The sequence below is a fragment of the Pyxicephalus adspersus genome, chromosome 8 (assembly GCF_032062135.1).
Source record: "Pyxicephalus adspersus chromosome 8, UCB_Pads_2.0, whole genome shotgun sequence".
Classification (NCBI taxonomy): Eukaryota; Metazoa; Chordata; class Amphibia; order Anura; family Pyxicephalidae; genus Pyxicephalus; species Pyxicephalus adspersus.
Window position 1 is genome coordinate 57,462,732 of NC_092865.1, and position 15,335 is coordinate 57,478,066.

Below are 15,335 nucleotides of genomic sequence, written 5' to 3' on the forward strand. Positions count from 1 at the left end.
TGTCCACTAATGATGTAAGAAAAGTGCGGGCACAGGAGTTATATTATCCCTGACATCTGGATTTTGGTTGTGCCATTTATCGAGCTGTGCCCTGTGCTGCATGTGCCATGCAGTTAAAGTGGAGCTAAACTCTTTTCGGGGTAGTGAGCTTTTGCCATGAATATGGCACAGACTTACCCCTGTGCAGCTGCAGGTTCAGGACATGTCATTTCTGCATCCTTGGAAGGCGCCGTCATTTTGAGAAGTTAACGATTCTATTTGGATGGCCACTGATGTAACTCCTCTTTAGTTGGCTGGCTCTGCGTGCAACACGGCCACAAAAAGAGCGAAACTCTGCACCACACAGGGCATGCACAGTACAATGCAGAGCTAAAACAAGAAGCCGTCAGGAGCCACAGCTTTATTATTCTGACATTGCTTGCCTTTTTTTGTCACTATTTTTTTTTTTTTTGGACACTTTAGGTCACCACGCTGACCCCCACTGCATGAACATTTTCTCATTTGCTCATCCTGAGCAATGATCCTCAACTGAGTGCATGCAGTAAGACAGGAAAGGACTGCAATGGAGCTGGAAGGGGTCAGCACTGATATGCAAGAAAAAACAAAAGAATGAAAAATAAAAATATTATGGCAAATGTTTAGCATACACAATGCTTTAGAAAACCAAGTGTTTGTGCTTCACATCTACTTTGAGATCAGTATTCAAGTTGTCACTGGTGACCACTTTTTGAAAATGATCCTTTTCTGTGCTGTATATCCAGTGAAGTCAGAACTGTTGTTCTTGCAACAGCATTGAGGCCACAATGTCACCATCACACCAGGGCCATCATTTTTAGAAGGGCATAATGGCAACCCTCATATTTTCCCCCCCATGGATGCTAGTAACTGGCTGAACTTGCCTTTCCGGCTGAACTACTGTTGTTACCAGCTTGAGAAGTTTGTTGTGTACAATGGTGTATTTTAAGGGGGAATAGAATAGAACTAACTAAGGCTGGGCACCCAATATTAGATGTATGATCTATCCAGCCAAACAATCAATATTTCATTATAAATTGATTGGGGAGTATAGATCATTTTATTCTGGGTTGCTGCCCAGTCTATGAAATATGTGAGCATAAAGGAGGGGGTAGAAAAACTGGGGCACAGGCAACATGCTGCAGAAATTTTACTTGGCAGTGGCAGGAAGGGGTTAGGAGAGGCTGCTCCTGAGCATGACTTATAATGCTTTGCATGGTTGACAGGTATCCTTTAAAGTTGCACCTCTTTTGTTGGCCATGGCAGCCGGTCAGACTCTTGCTGTCATTTGCTTAGAAGTAAAGCAATTATCTGGGCAGATAGTGGGCAGGTTGGCAGTGCTTCCTTCAGACGCTTTGATAAAGTGCACCTGTCTTGTCTTAGAATACATCAACCAGCTATACACAGGCAGGTTTCCCTTATAGCTCTGTCCGGTTCTGAGGCTGATCCCTTCAATTATAGAAAAATAGGGATGAGAATGATGAGTGTGGGTTGAGTACGTGTTCAGTTCATCCAAATAGCAAATTCTTCAGTGGCGGAGAGCAGTAAGTTACATGGCGTCCTTGCCAGCTAAGCCTTGACAGCTACAAATCAGTTTCTTTCCTGACACTTCTTCAGACTGAAGGCCTTTTTTTTGCTTTGAGAGAGCCAAATGCATAGAGGAACATGTGGGTTGTGTTCACTGATGACTTGACAAGTGTAGAGCTGCATGGAGTGTGGATTTTATGTGGATTTAACATCAGCCAGCTCAAATTTATAAGCGGTAAGTATAGAATGAAACATAGATCAATGCAGTGTGATAGATGTAAGACACCATTGGTGACCTTCTCTTGCTCAATGGGCCTGATTTTTTAAAGCAATCCAAGGCTGGAGAGGATACACTTTCATGAGTAAAGCTGGGGGATCAAGCAAACCTGAAATGGATCTGGTTCAGGATTGAAATCATTTGCTAACAAATAGCAAATGGCTTTTAAGACATTCATTCAAGGTTTGTTTAGATCACCCAGCTTCACTGGTGAAAGTGTATCCTCTCCATCTTTTGGAGAGCTTTCATAAATCAGGCCTAATGGCTCTAGTATGTAACCCAAAACAACGTGCAGACCAGGACTTACTTTTCTTTTGCTGGCTACCACATTTTTTAAGGTCAGCAAAGGCTTCCTATGTATTTCTCTCCATTTAGGTTTCCTAAAGTCATTTACAACTCCTGGTCCCTGGAAATGCCATGCTTGACGGGTGTATACCTTCAAGGCACACTACCATTTATGAACTGTAGTGCAGATATCGGGACAGGTAACATCATCAATTACAGCACAATACTTCAACAGTATGCATTACACGACCACACCTTTTCTATCATCATCAACAGATTTGCTCCAGGCAACACTGCTACAAAGATGAATATCGTGCACCAAGTCTCCCGACAGTACCTGGGAGGAGATGTGTCTGTGTCCCAGACAAGAAGAGGTGCACAGATTGTTACTTTATCTCTTTGAAGTTGTTTAGGTCACCAGTGTTGAACTTTAGTCCATGAAAAAAATAGTATTTTTGCCAATTAAAATCCATATTTCTTGGCAGGAGTTATAATTTCTTAGGTGTGAGCAGCCATATTTGCTCAGAATTGTGGTTTTCAGTCCAATATCTGGAGTAAATTCATAGCAAAAGGGTTTTTTTCAGGATTAAATATTAGGGATACTTTAGATTCTTTAGCATATAAGGATTTATTAATAAAGGAGCATTCGCCCATATCTACCATGGGACCATATGGGCCATTTCTGGCATCATGTCACCTTGCACTGCATTGGTATGCATTGAGACTTCATTAAGCTTGAATGACACATCACACAAATGGCGTACATGCCACTGAGTATTGGAGTAATGCAGTTCCGCAACTCCTAATTGTCTTTTTTGCTTACAACATGGTACCTTTGCTGTACAAAAATCTCCACCAACTTTGCCTCCTCGACTACAGAATTCCATCAGTCCCTACCTCTTGTCCCACATCACAATGATTATTTTGCAGACCGAAATTGCTGCTGCCTTGAAATCTAGGACCCTGTCCATGCATTATGTATTTGCAAAGGGCTTTGGGAAGGTAGAGTTCTGATAACATGGCCATTATTCATTAAGAACTTACCTCCCAGCAGCTACACATTGGATTGTTTTAAGCAGTTTGAAAGAATGGGGGAAGTTGGTAGCTATACGGAGAGCTTACAAGTAATTGTAGCAGACTGTCTACCATAGGCTATGCTTCCCTTCACTTTCTGCCCCAGAGGTCAAACAGGAAGTTAAAGCAAATCTCCCAGAATGATGGGAATAAGCAAGTTGTGTCAAGAACAGTTGTTCCCATTGGAAGATTTCTCTTCCCCTTCAATGATGATGGTCACACGTACAGATATAGCAGACAATTTTCCCAATGAGGACATGGGGAGCAATACGAACAGAAGGTCTAACCTTTTCTACTCTATCCAAAACTAGAGTTACACAATAAAGAGGATCCCCCCTAAATCCTCAATTACAGGGCATCCATAACACCGGCCAAGTGTAAGGAGATTTATTAGGCAATGAATGTGACTTTAACCAAACCTTCTTCAATGTTGCCTCTGATCGATGAAATCACATGCTGCTTAAAGATTCACTTGCAGTGAATTTTTGCTGGATGCCTAATTTACTGCTTTAAAATTTTTCTGAAAAATTGGTGTAATTTTTCAAACTGATCTCTGTTTCTGTCTTTCTGGTAAGTATAAATCCTTGACATTCCTCCTCTGGTATTCTAAGTGCAATGTAACAAGGTACATTCCATGAAACCGGACCCTCTGCCTGAGAGCTGACGACGAAACCAGCTGAGTGACATTGTTTATATTTGTCACTAGTTCTCCTCTCTCATCGATACTCGATGTTCCAGCTCGGGGACTATGGTTTCCCTTCACTGGTGGCCAACATTATATACCATCCAATGTAAACATTGGCGCAGTGCAAGATCATTTACATGATGCCGTTTGGTTCTCGTCAATGTGTCTTTTATTCTTTTTTTTTTTATCACTGTAACCTTGTCAGTGCAAGAAAGGAACACAGGCAATTCTGTTAAATGCAGATTACAATATGAAGAAATGCTTTAAAAGAATCCATAATGTAGACTGGCACCAGGACTCGGTGACAAATCGACCACAACAAGATTACCTGTGTGGAATGGTCCTTAAAGCAGAACTTTGTGAGCAGCCGTGTTCTTTATTGCAAAATGAACAAGCAATGTCTCTCCTGCAATAAAATAAAGTTAGCCGTCTGTTTGCAAGTGAGTAACAATGAGCTGTGCATATGCAGCTTGGTATACATCATAGAGAAGATTGTCAACAGGCAGGTAAGTTTGCTTTATTGCAAACAGGACATCACCTGTCTCTTCTGCAATACAGAACCTGCCTGCTCGCAAATTGTTTATATTGTAAGTTTTTAGTTCCACTTTAAGGTTTGTAAGTCATTACCCATGCACTATATTGTTTGTTTGCCCAAGGCCTATTTAATTGTGGATGTGAAACCTGAATTACATTTTACAGTGTTATCCCCAGCCCTTTTTAGCCAGGCGCACCACCCGGCATTTTTCAGGCTGTTTTTGGGTAGTTACTGTAAAGTTGGGTCACAATACAGGGACCTCCCATTGCCTACTGCTTCTTCCCACCCAGCTTAAAAAAACTTTCTGTGGAGAAAGTTTTAGTTTCATTTTTTATCTACATGCCCTGCCATGTTGGCTAAATGGACAGGTTTTCTGTTGGTAACAACAACAGTCCATTCCTGTGCATTACTGGTAGTCCGTATCAGAACCCCATGTGAGAACACAGAAGCACAATTAGAAAAAGGGGATAAAGTCTGGTCACCATATACCAGGAGTTGTTAGGGAAAAACGGTGTCTTGGTGGGATATTCAGATAATAATTTAATGAAAGCTGCAGGTATGAAATAACTGAAAATAATTTAACATAATATAACTTCTCTTTGTGCTAAACACTGGTCTGTTTCAGTTTCTAAATGCTGAAATTTGTATCCAGCTGTGATTGGAGGGTTGGCGTCTCGTTTCTGCATGTAGTCTGCTTTCTGTACAGCTGCCATATCCTTAGTTCATACCACAAACCCGGTTTCCTGCCACATACCTCAATATTATACCACAGCAATACCACCACCGCCTCTGCAAACATACCCACCCCATACACAGACACCAGAAACCCTCTAATTTTCTGCCTTACAACCACAATTATTGGTACTCATTCCATGAACCTTAAGCTTTCCAAAATGGTTGTGATCGTAGTTTAACATTAGGTTGTTGACCTTAAGGCCTCTAAAACTAGAAAAAATTCTTGCTGGAAGATTTTGTTATATTTGATTGATTAGCCCAAAGCAAAAAAAGGAAAGGATGGAAACAAAGCAATTCGAGTTAGTTCTTTCACCCTGAAAAGAAAGGAAGTGTCTGTAGGACCTTTTGCTGGTAAGATATCCCCAGTATAATTTCATTAAAAATCTAATAGATTTTGTTCTTTGACATAGATAAGCTTTGAAATCTGGTCTAAAGAAATATATTTTAAATACACGGATACCTCAGCTAACAAGTGACCTGCTGACAAATTTTTCGGCTAACGAGTGTTTTTTTCGTACTTGGCTAATGAATGTATTAGTGGATGCGTGTGCTAACATAATGCAGCTGAATTGAGCTGAATTTTCTCACCAATCATCTTCAGAATCATTGTCATTTGAGCCCGGGGAGTTATGCCCGCCTTAGAATCACAAAGCTTTATGCTAATACGCGAAGAGAAAATACAAAAATCTTGGAAAAAAGTCCGGACTTTCTGGAAGTGTTTTCAGTGCACACAGTAAGACTCTTAGCATCAAACTTTTTTACTATTTTATAAAACTTATCTTTAAATTGTGGGCAGCATCCAGAACGAATCAAACGATTTTCTATAGAAAGCCATGAGAAATCACATTTCTGCTAATGAAGATTTCGACTAACAAATGTGATTCCAGAACAAATTATTGTCCTTAGCCGAGGTATCACTATATATGGGGCTTGTAAAGTCCTGGATAAATCCTGGTGTCCTTTGTGTATTTTACAGATTTGAGCACTATACCTGTGCAGAGATTCCTGTAAGACAGACTAGTCATTGCTGGTCTCTTGTTCAGGGTGGCTGGTCATGTATCCACCCCCCTCCTGTGGTGGGAGGTCCTGCTAAATCCCTCCCACAGTTCTCTCCGCATGCATAATGTTGCGGCTCCATTTCAGGGCTGTTTGGGGCACACAAAGTAGATTTATATTCTATAGAGGGGTATATAAATGTTTTTGTGCCCAGATTTGTGGTTTAATCCCTCCCACCATATCCCCGGCTGGATGTACTTCCCTTTCATTTGGCCAGAGGTTTAGGTTTAGATACAGGTAAATAGTTAGTTGGCTTGGAGCATGTTCACACTAGGGTTATGGTTAACATTGGAACAAATGGGTGCCTTTTTTTCTGCAGCTGATTGATGGTGGAAGCTTTGCTTTCAGACACTACATACAGCATCCTACCACCCTGCCACCTTTATAGGCTTTAATTGGTGCTTGTGGTTTTTTCAAGCAGTTTCAGTTCAGTAGCAGCTTTCAAATACCTGTGCAGATGTTTTCAAATACCCATAAAAGCTTCTCTGTGCTATTAGGTTGCCAGTATGCCACCGTAGATTACTATTAGTCTGAACATTACCTTAATCCGTTTGAACTTTTTGGAGTTGTGTAGTATATGGCCAACGTAAAAACTGCCCTGTGCTTTCAGAACTGAACTGAATCTGGTCCGGCTGGCCAAGAAGCAGTTAAAAACTGAAACTCTTTCAGCAGGAAATATATCCTGACTTGGCTGCAGGTGAGCCAATTCCATGCAGCAATTGTGATCGATTCTCCTGAGCGCAGCTAAAATTCCTGACTTGCTTGGTGCACGCCTCTATAGTCCGGGCCGCAGACCTGCGCTGCAGTTTGGCACCCTTGTGTCCATTTTCCAGTAAAAATAACATTTTGGACTTCAAGAAAATAGGAGACCTGGGCAATGAAAGGTAGGAAAGGGAATTTATTTAAATTTCAGAGACCGGGAAGTTGTCTGTATTTCATAGGGAAATCTATCCGTTTAATGACTTTTTGTAGCGGCAGAATCCAACGATTTATATATGCATTTATACAGTGAGGAAAAAAAGCTGAATTTCAATCAGGATGTTAATTTTGTATTATAAATATCTACTGGGGAAAGTGATGCAAATGAAGTGTTTAGCACCTGACCATTAAAACGTGCTGTCAGTGTTATTCCCTCTTCTCCATATTTCTTAATTGTTATTTTAACCCATTAAATAGGAATAGGAAGGAGAATATAAATTGGAAAAGTTCTGCAAATCACAAAGTTGAAAAGATAACCAAAATTTGATTATTTCAGCAGGGCAATAGATTAACAGCTTTAAGAAACATGTTTATCCAAAGTAGTAAAAAATTTTTCCAAGATGGTTTGATCAAGGAAGTTTGATTGTTCTCATCTACTTGTAATCAAGTGAAACCACTAATTTCCAAGTTTGTTTTTTTGGAATTTTGATTCCAGCTTTAGGACAAGTGGTTGAAATGACTTGACAGTTGTCAAGAGTGGGCAGCTTTAGGCTAATTTCTGATGTGCAAGAAACCAATGTGTGCTAACATAATGCAGCTGAATTGAGCTGAATTTTCTCACCAATCATCTTCAGAATCATTGTCATTTGAGCCCGGGGAGTTATGCCCGCCTTAGAATCACAAAGCTTTATGCTAATACGCTAAGAGAAAATACAAAAATCTTGGAAAAAAGTCCGGACTTTCTGGAAGTGTTTTCAGTGCACACAGTAAGACTCTTAGCATCAAACTTTTTTACTATTTTATAAAACTTATCTTTAAATTGTGGGCAGCATCCAGAACGAATCAAACGATTTTCTATAGAAAGCCATGAGAAATCACATTTCTGCTAATGAAGATTTCGACTAACAAATGTGATTCCAGAACAAATTATTGTCCTTAGCCGAGGTATCACTATATATGGGGCTTGTAAAGTCCTGGATAAATCCTGGTGTCCTTTGTGTATTTTACAGATTTGAGCACTATACCTGTGCAGAGATTCCTGTAAGACAGACTAGTCATTGCTGGTCTCTTGTTCAGGGTGGCTGGTCATGTATCCACCCCCCTCCTGTGGTGGGAGGTCCTGCTAAATCCCTCCCACAGTTCTCTCCGCATGCATAATGTTGCGGCTCCATTTCAGGGCTGTTTGGGGCACACAAAGTAGATTTATATTCTATAGAGGGGTATATAAATGTTTTTGTGCCCAGATTTGTGGTTTAATCCCTCCCACCATATCCCCGGCTGGATGTACTTCCCTTTCATTTGGCCAGAGGTTTAGGTTTAGATACAGGTAAATAGTTAGTTGGCTTGGAGCATGTTCACACTAGGGTTATGGTTAACATTGGAACAAATGGGTGCCTTTTTTTCTGCAGCTGATTGATGGTGGAAGCTTTGCTTTCAGACACTACATACAGCATCCTACCACCCTGCCACCTTTATAGGCTTTAATTGGTGCTTGTGGTTTTTTCAAGCAGTTTCAGTTCAGTAGCAGCTTACAAATACCTGTGCAGATGTTTTCAAATACCCATAAAAGCTTCTCTGTGCTATTAGGTTGCCAGTATGCCACCGTAGATTACTATTAGTCTGAACATTACCTTAATCCGTTTGAACTTTTTGGAGTTGTGTAGTATATGGCCAACGTAAAAACTGCCCTGTGCTTTCAGAACTGAACTGAATCTGGTCCGGCTGGCCAAGAAGCAGTTAAAAACTGAAACTCTTTCAGCAGGAAATATATCCTGACTTGGCTGCAGGTGAGCCAATTCCATGCAGCAATTGTGATCGATTCTCCTGAGCGCAGCTAAAATTCCTGACTTGCTTGGTGCACGCCTCTATAGTCCGGGCCGCAGACCTGCGCTGCAGTTTGGCACCCTTGTGTCCATTTTCCAGTAAAAATAACATTTTGGACTTCAAGAAAATAGGAGACCTGGGCAATGAAAGGTAGGAAAGGGAATTTATTTAAATTTCAGAGACCGGGAAGTTGTCTGTATTTCATAGGGAAATCTATCCGTTTAATGACTTTTTGTAGCGGCAGAATCCAACGATTTATATATGCATTTATACAGTGAGGAAAAAAAGCTGAATTTCAATCAGGATGTTAATTTTGTATTATAAATATCTACTGGGGAAAGTGATGCAAATGAAGTGTTTAGCACCTGACCATTAAAACGTGCTGTCAGTGTTATTCCCTCTTCTCCATATTTCTTAATTGTTATTTTAACCCATTAAATAGGAATAGGAAGGAGAATATAAATTGGAAAAGTTCTGCAAATCACAAAGTTGAAAAGATAACCAAAATTTGATTATTTCAGCAGGGCAATAGATTAACAGCTTTAAGAAACATGTTTATCCAAAGTAGTAAAAAATTTTTCCAAGATGGTTTGATCAAGGAAGTTTGATTGTTCTCATCTACTTGTAATCAAGTGAAACCACTAATTTCCAAGTTTGTTTTTTTGGAATTTTGATTCCAGCTTTAGGACAAGTGGTTGAAATGACTTGACAGTTGTCAAGAGTGGGCAGCTTTAGGCTAATTTCTGATGTGCAAGAAACCAATGTAGTTTACAGCACACTCAGCCGTGTTCCCAACTACTTTTAGTCAAGTGAAAGGGAACAGTTGGGAACCGTTTGGTGCATGTTTTTGGATGCAGTTGTGGTGGAGTTGCAGCATGGTTCCTGGAAGCAACATGTTGCATCTGGCTGTGCAGTTGCTTTTTCTCCTCAGTAGAAATAATTATACCACAAACATGCAAATATGTTGCTGATTCCCCACTTCTGGGCACAAAGAAGCCTGGATGTGGCTTTGGAAGTCCAAATATTTCCAGCAACAATCCTTTGATGTTCATTAGACAACTGTATGAGGCTGTGGGATTTGATTGCATTATCAAACATTTGGCTGTGCACCACTCAAAGCTTAATAATTCCAAAAGTAAGAAATGCCCCCCCCCGATGCATGTCTAAAAGCAGATGTGTTGCACCACAACGCAGTGTACCACAATGGATGATCTGTGTGCACTGCTGTATAAAACAAATGCGGCATGACCTATTTTCATGCCCGTTCGTTTTAAATTTATTTCCTAATTCATTGCGGCACAGCACACAAAACCACGTGCCGATGGTGGCTAAATAGACCCAACACACCACATGCTTTAGATTTATTTCTTTTTCTCCTCTGGCCTAAACCTAATTTTGTCAGCTTGTTGCATTCAGCGGCCAGCTTCTCCCTGTACTTCCTTTTTGGGATGATATGACTGAGTCTGATCTCTTCAAATAAACTTTGCTAGCACGACACGATGAATAGTCCAGCAATAAATCTTTGTTTTTCTAGTTCCATATACAGGGCCTGTGAAAGCAGCAGCCTACTTCTCTCCCAGGCTTAGTATGGAGCACACAGCAGAAGAACTTAACAGAATCCTGGGCCGCTTTGCTTTTGTGCTTTAGAAGAAATCTCCGGTTTAGTCTACAAAGAGAGACAATCTGCCTGTGGAATGCTTTCTGACTCTCTGATGAAATAATGTTGGCATATCAAATATCATACTCTGGGTTTCTTTTTTAATTTAAAGGGGAACACTACAAAAAGTTTGAATTGGTAAAGGGACCATTTGGAGCTAAATCAAAAGTTCTCAAGCGTGCACAACTCCCTCTCTCCCCAACCCATGTATAATCACCATTACCACCAGCCTTTGGGAAATGGAAACAGAGCAGTGGGGAAGAACTGACCGTATCAGTGGATGGGGGTAATTCTTTAATTCCCTGGTTTCTTAAACTATCGTTATATTGGTAATATAATCAAAAGCAATTGAAAAAAAATAAAGTCAACATGCCATATAAAGTTAACCTCCAGCCTTGTCTTAGTATTGCACAGTTGTACAGTGTCCTGGCTGTGCTGAAATTGCTTACTTTGATTTCCTGCACATTGTGAGATTTTTACAATGTTCATTAGGAGTTGCAGTAAGTTGGATGGAGCCGCCATATCTCCTAGCTGGAGGACATTTAGCACCATCTAGCCCTTTCTTCTCCAACTTGACTCTTGGTCTACTCCTCTCATTTACCAGACTCAGTACTTTCAATCCAAGAGGTTTTGGGGGAATACCAGTATGGGCTGCATGAGTGCTGTGAACGCCTCCCTAAGCCCAAGATACTCCTTTCATTTTATAGCAAAGCCCAGAAAATAATTGATGGGGTAAATCTGTACACACCTTAGAGTTTTTGCCCAAAAGAGTTTAGAACTGCCAAGTTAGGCGATTGTGTATGGACCCAAAGAGGAAACACTATTACAGGCTACATTTTAAGTAAGTGCACAATAATATAGATGGAGGTGTGGATAATCCAGAAATTTTGCCCAGGGATTCCCAGCCACATCTTTGCATATAATCTTTATCTCCTAGCGCTATATAGAGCCACGTGATGGCTAACATAATGGTAAATATGCACTTCCATGGGTCAAGAAAACCCATACATGGCTTGGCTTTAAACGTACGCCACATTTTATGTCTAGCACAATACGCACTGGTACCACTGTAAGCATTAGAGATTAGCTGAAGTGTAACAGAAATGAGTACTCCACTCTCTATGCGGCTGTCATGTTTTATCTGCACACAACGTGGAGAAGAAGGATTTAGAATGGAAAAGACGTTTTATCCTCGCTTCCAGCCTTCCACTATCTCGCAAAGCTCAGCTTTATTTTGTAGGTCATTGCTGTTCTGCTTCCTTTAGTGTTCTCATAGAACAGAAATAGTTCTGTATGTTTTTGATGATTTAGTACATAAAGTTTGTGTACTTCTCCTAAATGGGCCTCCATCGTCCCTTCTGCAGCTCTCAAGCTCTATTTTTGCACTGGGTTTACACTAATGTATTTAGTGTAACCTGTTTTATTTTTTTCATCAATTCTAATGGACTAGCAAAATTATTCAACAATGGCATAAAAATGCATAAGTGTGAACTAAAGAAATTTACAAGTGGGTTGACTTGTTCTGTTTCAGATCCTTGGACTTATACCAAACAGGGTTTTATACCAAACAAATTTTTCCCATAAGAAATAAAAGGAAACTGATTAATCTGTTCCCATGAAATAAAAATCCTATTGCTATTGGCATATTATACATTGATGGGACTGTATAAAATAATTTAAACACTGCTTAATACTAAAGTACATGAATACAAAAGCAATTGGATGAAATAAATGAAACAAGTGCCCCAGTTGTGTTATGTTTGCTATAATGTTTTGAAGCACACCTCTCAAGTGTCATTTTCATGAAAACATCTTACTTCTTAAAAGTCCTTCATACTTGAACAATATCCCCCTGAAAAAACTAGTTTGTATAGGGGAGCCTTCTTTCAATGTAGAGATCTGCTCCAGACCTAAACATGCTTAAATGTATGCACATTTGCATAGGATGCATTTGCAAAGGATGTTGGGAGGTAGCTAAAGAGGACCTTGTATAGGCTAAACAATATACAAAATTCATTTTTTTTACAACAATCCTTTAATTTTACCACTACATTTTTTATTAACCATCTGACTGTTATTTGGTTACCAAAAAGTTGGATCACAATACATTGATATCCATCTGCCTACAACTTAGCCACCCAGCCTTGAAAAGGGTTCTGGGGACAATACAGTACTATGTAATATGAAGGCAAACCTAAATAGTTCATTCTACAGGTGGGCATTCAAAAATCCAGGAACCTCCGGACCTGAGGAGTGGAATCTGGAATTTTTGAAGGTTATACTTGCCTCCACACACAGGCCACCCTTCCTCTCGCAGCACCCGTGGACATCTGGTACAGTTCCATGGAGTAGGGACGTCTCAACGTGTATTTAGTTGACCTAACAGCTGTTTCTGGAGAACAGTGCCATCGAAACATAAGTGGCCAAACAGTGTACTACAGTCCCTGTATTGAAAATGCACTCTGAAATCCATGCCGGAAAACTGAAGGAACAGGATTATCGATGGCCGGATTTTCGATCGTCAACCTGTATTTGTATTCAGCCAGGCCGGCCCCTGGTTACAGTTGATAGATTATACAGTCAATTGTATAGCGTATGGCCAGCATTAAGCTAAGAAGATCTGTTTTAGCCTACCTTACTTTCTATGTGCACATGACAGGTGGGCTTAAATGACAATCACCATCATCATGCAATGCCATACAGAATGAGCAATGGTGGCTGCACACAGCTACTGGTGTTTGTTATTTGATTTAGTGTATGCGGGTCTCTGGGAGGGTAAGTGCAATGAGTGAAAGCCCCTGCATTGGTCACTGCCATGAATGACCTGGGGTTTCAGCTACCGAAATACCATCAGCTGAATAGATCTTAAAAGGAAATAAGTGATTCAGCCTTTACATATGTACCCCTAACCAAAATAACGTTTGTTGGGATGTCTAACCCTTCCAGCTTGGCTTCCAGGTACCTTTTGCTAATTTTTACCATCACTGTAAAAGTATGGAGCATTAGAGGAGATATCAATCACAGCTATTAAAGCTGACAAGAGGCTGACCTATTAAACAATCCCCCACTATTCATCCAGCCTTCTGGCACCGCCAAGAACCGTGCCTTTAAGTGAAACCTACTCATTTCTGATTACACAAAAATAAACTTAACCACAAAGTGATATCATCTGGTTGTAATTGGTGGCAAATTCCCAACCCCCAACCCCCTCTACACGAGGAGTCAATGATGTGTATGCCTGCTTCACTGGAAGGCTAGAGCTGTGTAGAATCAGATATTGCAAACATTTGATCGCCTTTTACCGGACAGGTAATCTAGAGGATCAGCATAGCCAGAAAGCATTTGCTGTACTGCGTTTCTGTATCTGTAAAATGTGAGTAAGCGTTTACCCACACTAAGGCATGTGGGTGCGTTTCAGTTTAGCTGGACACATGTCTTAACCCTAGCTAGCCCTACCTGCAAGTCTTTACCTAAAACTAAAGCTTTTATTTAAAGAAATTGCATCATTACTGAATGCAGTTTTGTCCATCAAATTCTTTCTTTATTCTGCTACAATTTTTCTGACCTGGGGATCCTGAAAGTAGCACCAATATCTATTGTAAGCTAACAATGTTAAGCGTATGCTTTGATATTTGCAGCAGAGTTGTTAGCATGTCATGGTAAGTTGGTCATGGGGTCGCCTATCAGGCCTAAAACCCATCAGTCAACTGAAGGTGCTCACACAATGGGTGCTAAATGAGAGGTTTGATATTGTCAGCCTGCATCTGGTATTGGTTTTACTGGCTGGATCTCCAGCCTAGAAACTTTGTGATAAAGTACGGTAATAAAACAAATGGTTATTATTACTGTAATGTAAAAATAGATTTGGGGTTTACATACGCTTTAAGACCTTGTAACCACTCTGCAAAGTGCATTGCCGTGTGTTATACTGGTTATACCTGGCTGGCTGTCCATTGAGATGCTGATCCCATTCATTTACCGAATGAGGCAGAGCACAATAATTGACATAAATGTGTGCAGCAGTGCATTATAAAAAAACACACTTCAAAGCAATGCATAAGTGGGAACATCACTCAGGGATCTTAATGCAATGTCTGTCTGATGTCCCTTTTTTAAACACTGCACATTGCATGAAATGGCTCTGTACCGCACATAGTGGAATGCGGAATTAATGGATGTTTGTCTTCTTAATATATGTTTTTCAATGTATTGATTCAGGTTGCAGAATCAGTTTCTTTGTTTGCCACAGTAGCCAACATGGTTGTAGCGTACATGTTTCAGAGGCTAGCCAGTCCCCCTTCAACAGAGCCTGTAGGGGAAAAAGGAAAATGGAAGCTATATGCTGTACAAGACTTACAACAAGACAGAACAAGAGTTAAAATAATCTACATTTTACCAAGAAAATTATCTCTGTGTCAGTCACCAACACAAGCGCAATGGGATGTTGCATTGGGGCACCATTTAAAATAAATGTCACACTATCACAATTACGTGTGTTACTATGAGTTGTGGTAATGTATGTGATGATGTGAACAGTACCTTAGTAAAAGCTATTTAACAATCCTTTGCCCAGTTAAATAAGAATGACCGGATCTATTGCTATTCTAATACCTAACGTACATATACTCCCCTTCACATGGTCAACTGGTTTTAGGTTTTGAGATCATTTTACACAGAATTTTCACTGGGTTTTGACTCTGGACTCCAGCAAAGCAGTGGGGAAGAGTGGTAAAGGTGATAAATAGAT

At 40.3% G+C, this 15,335-nt stretch overlaps 1 protein-coding gene across 6 annotated transcripts in view; it reads left to right on the forward strand.

Moving 5' to 3' along the window:
• Positions 1-15,335, forward strand: part of MAGI1 (membrane associated guanylate kinase, WW and PDZ domain containing 1) — a 319,996-nt gene that overhangs the window by 17,799 nt on the left and 286,862 nt on the right. The window lies entirely within an intron of this gene.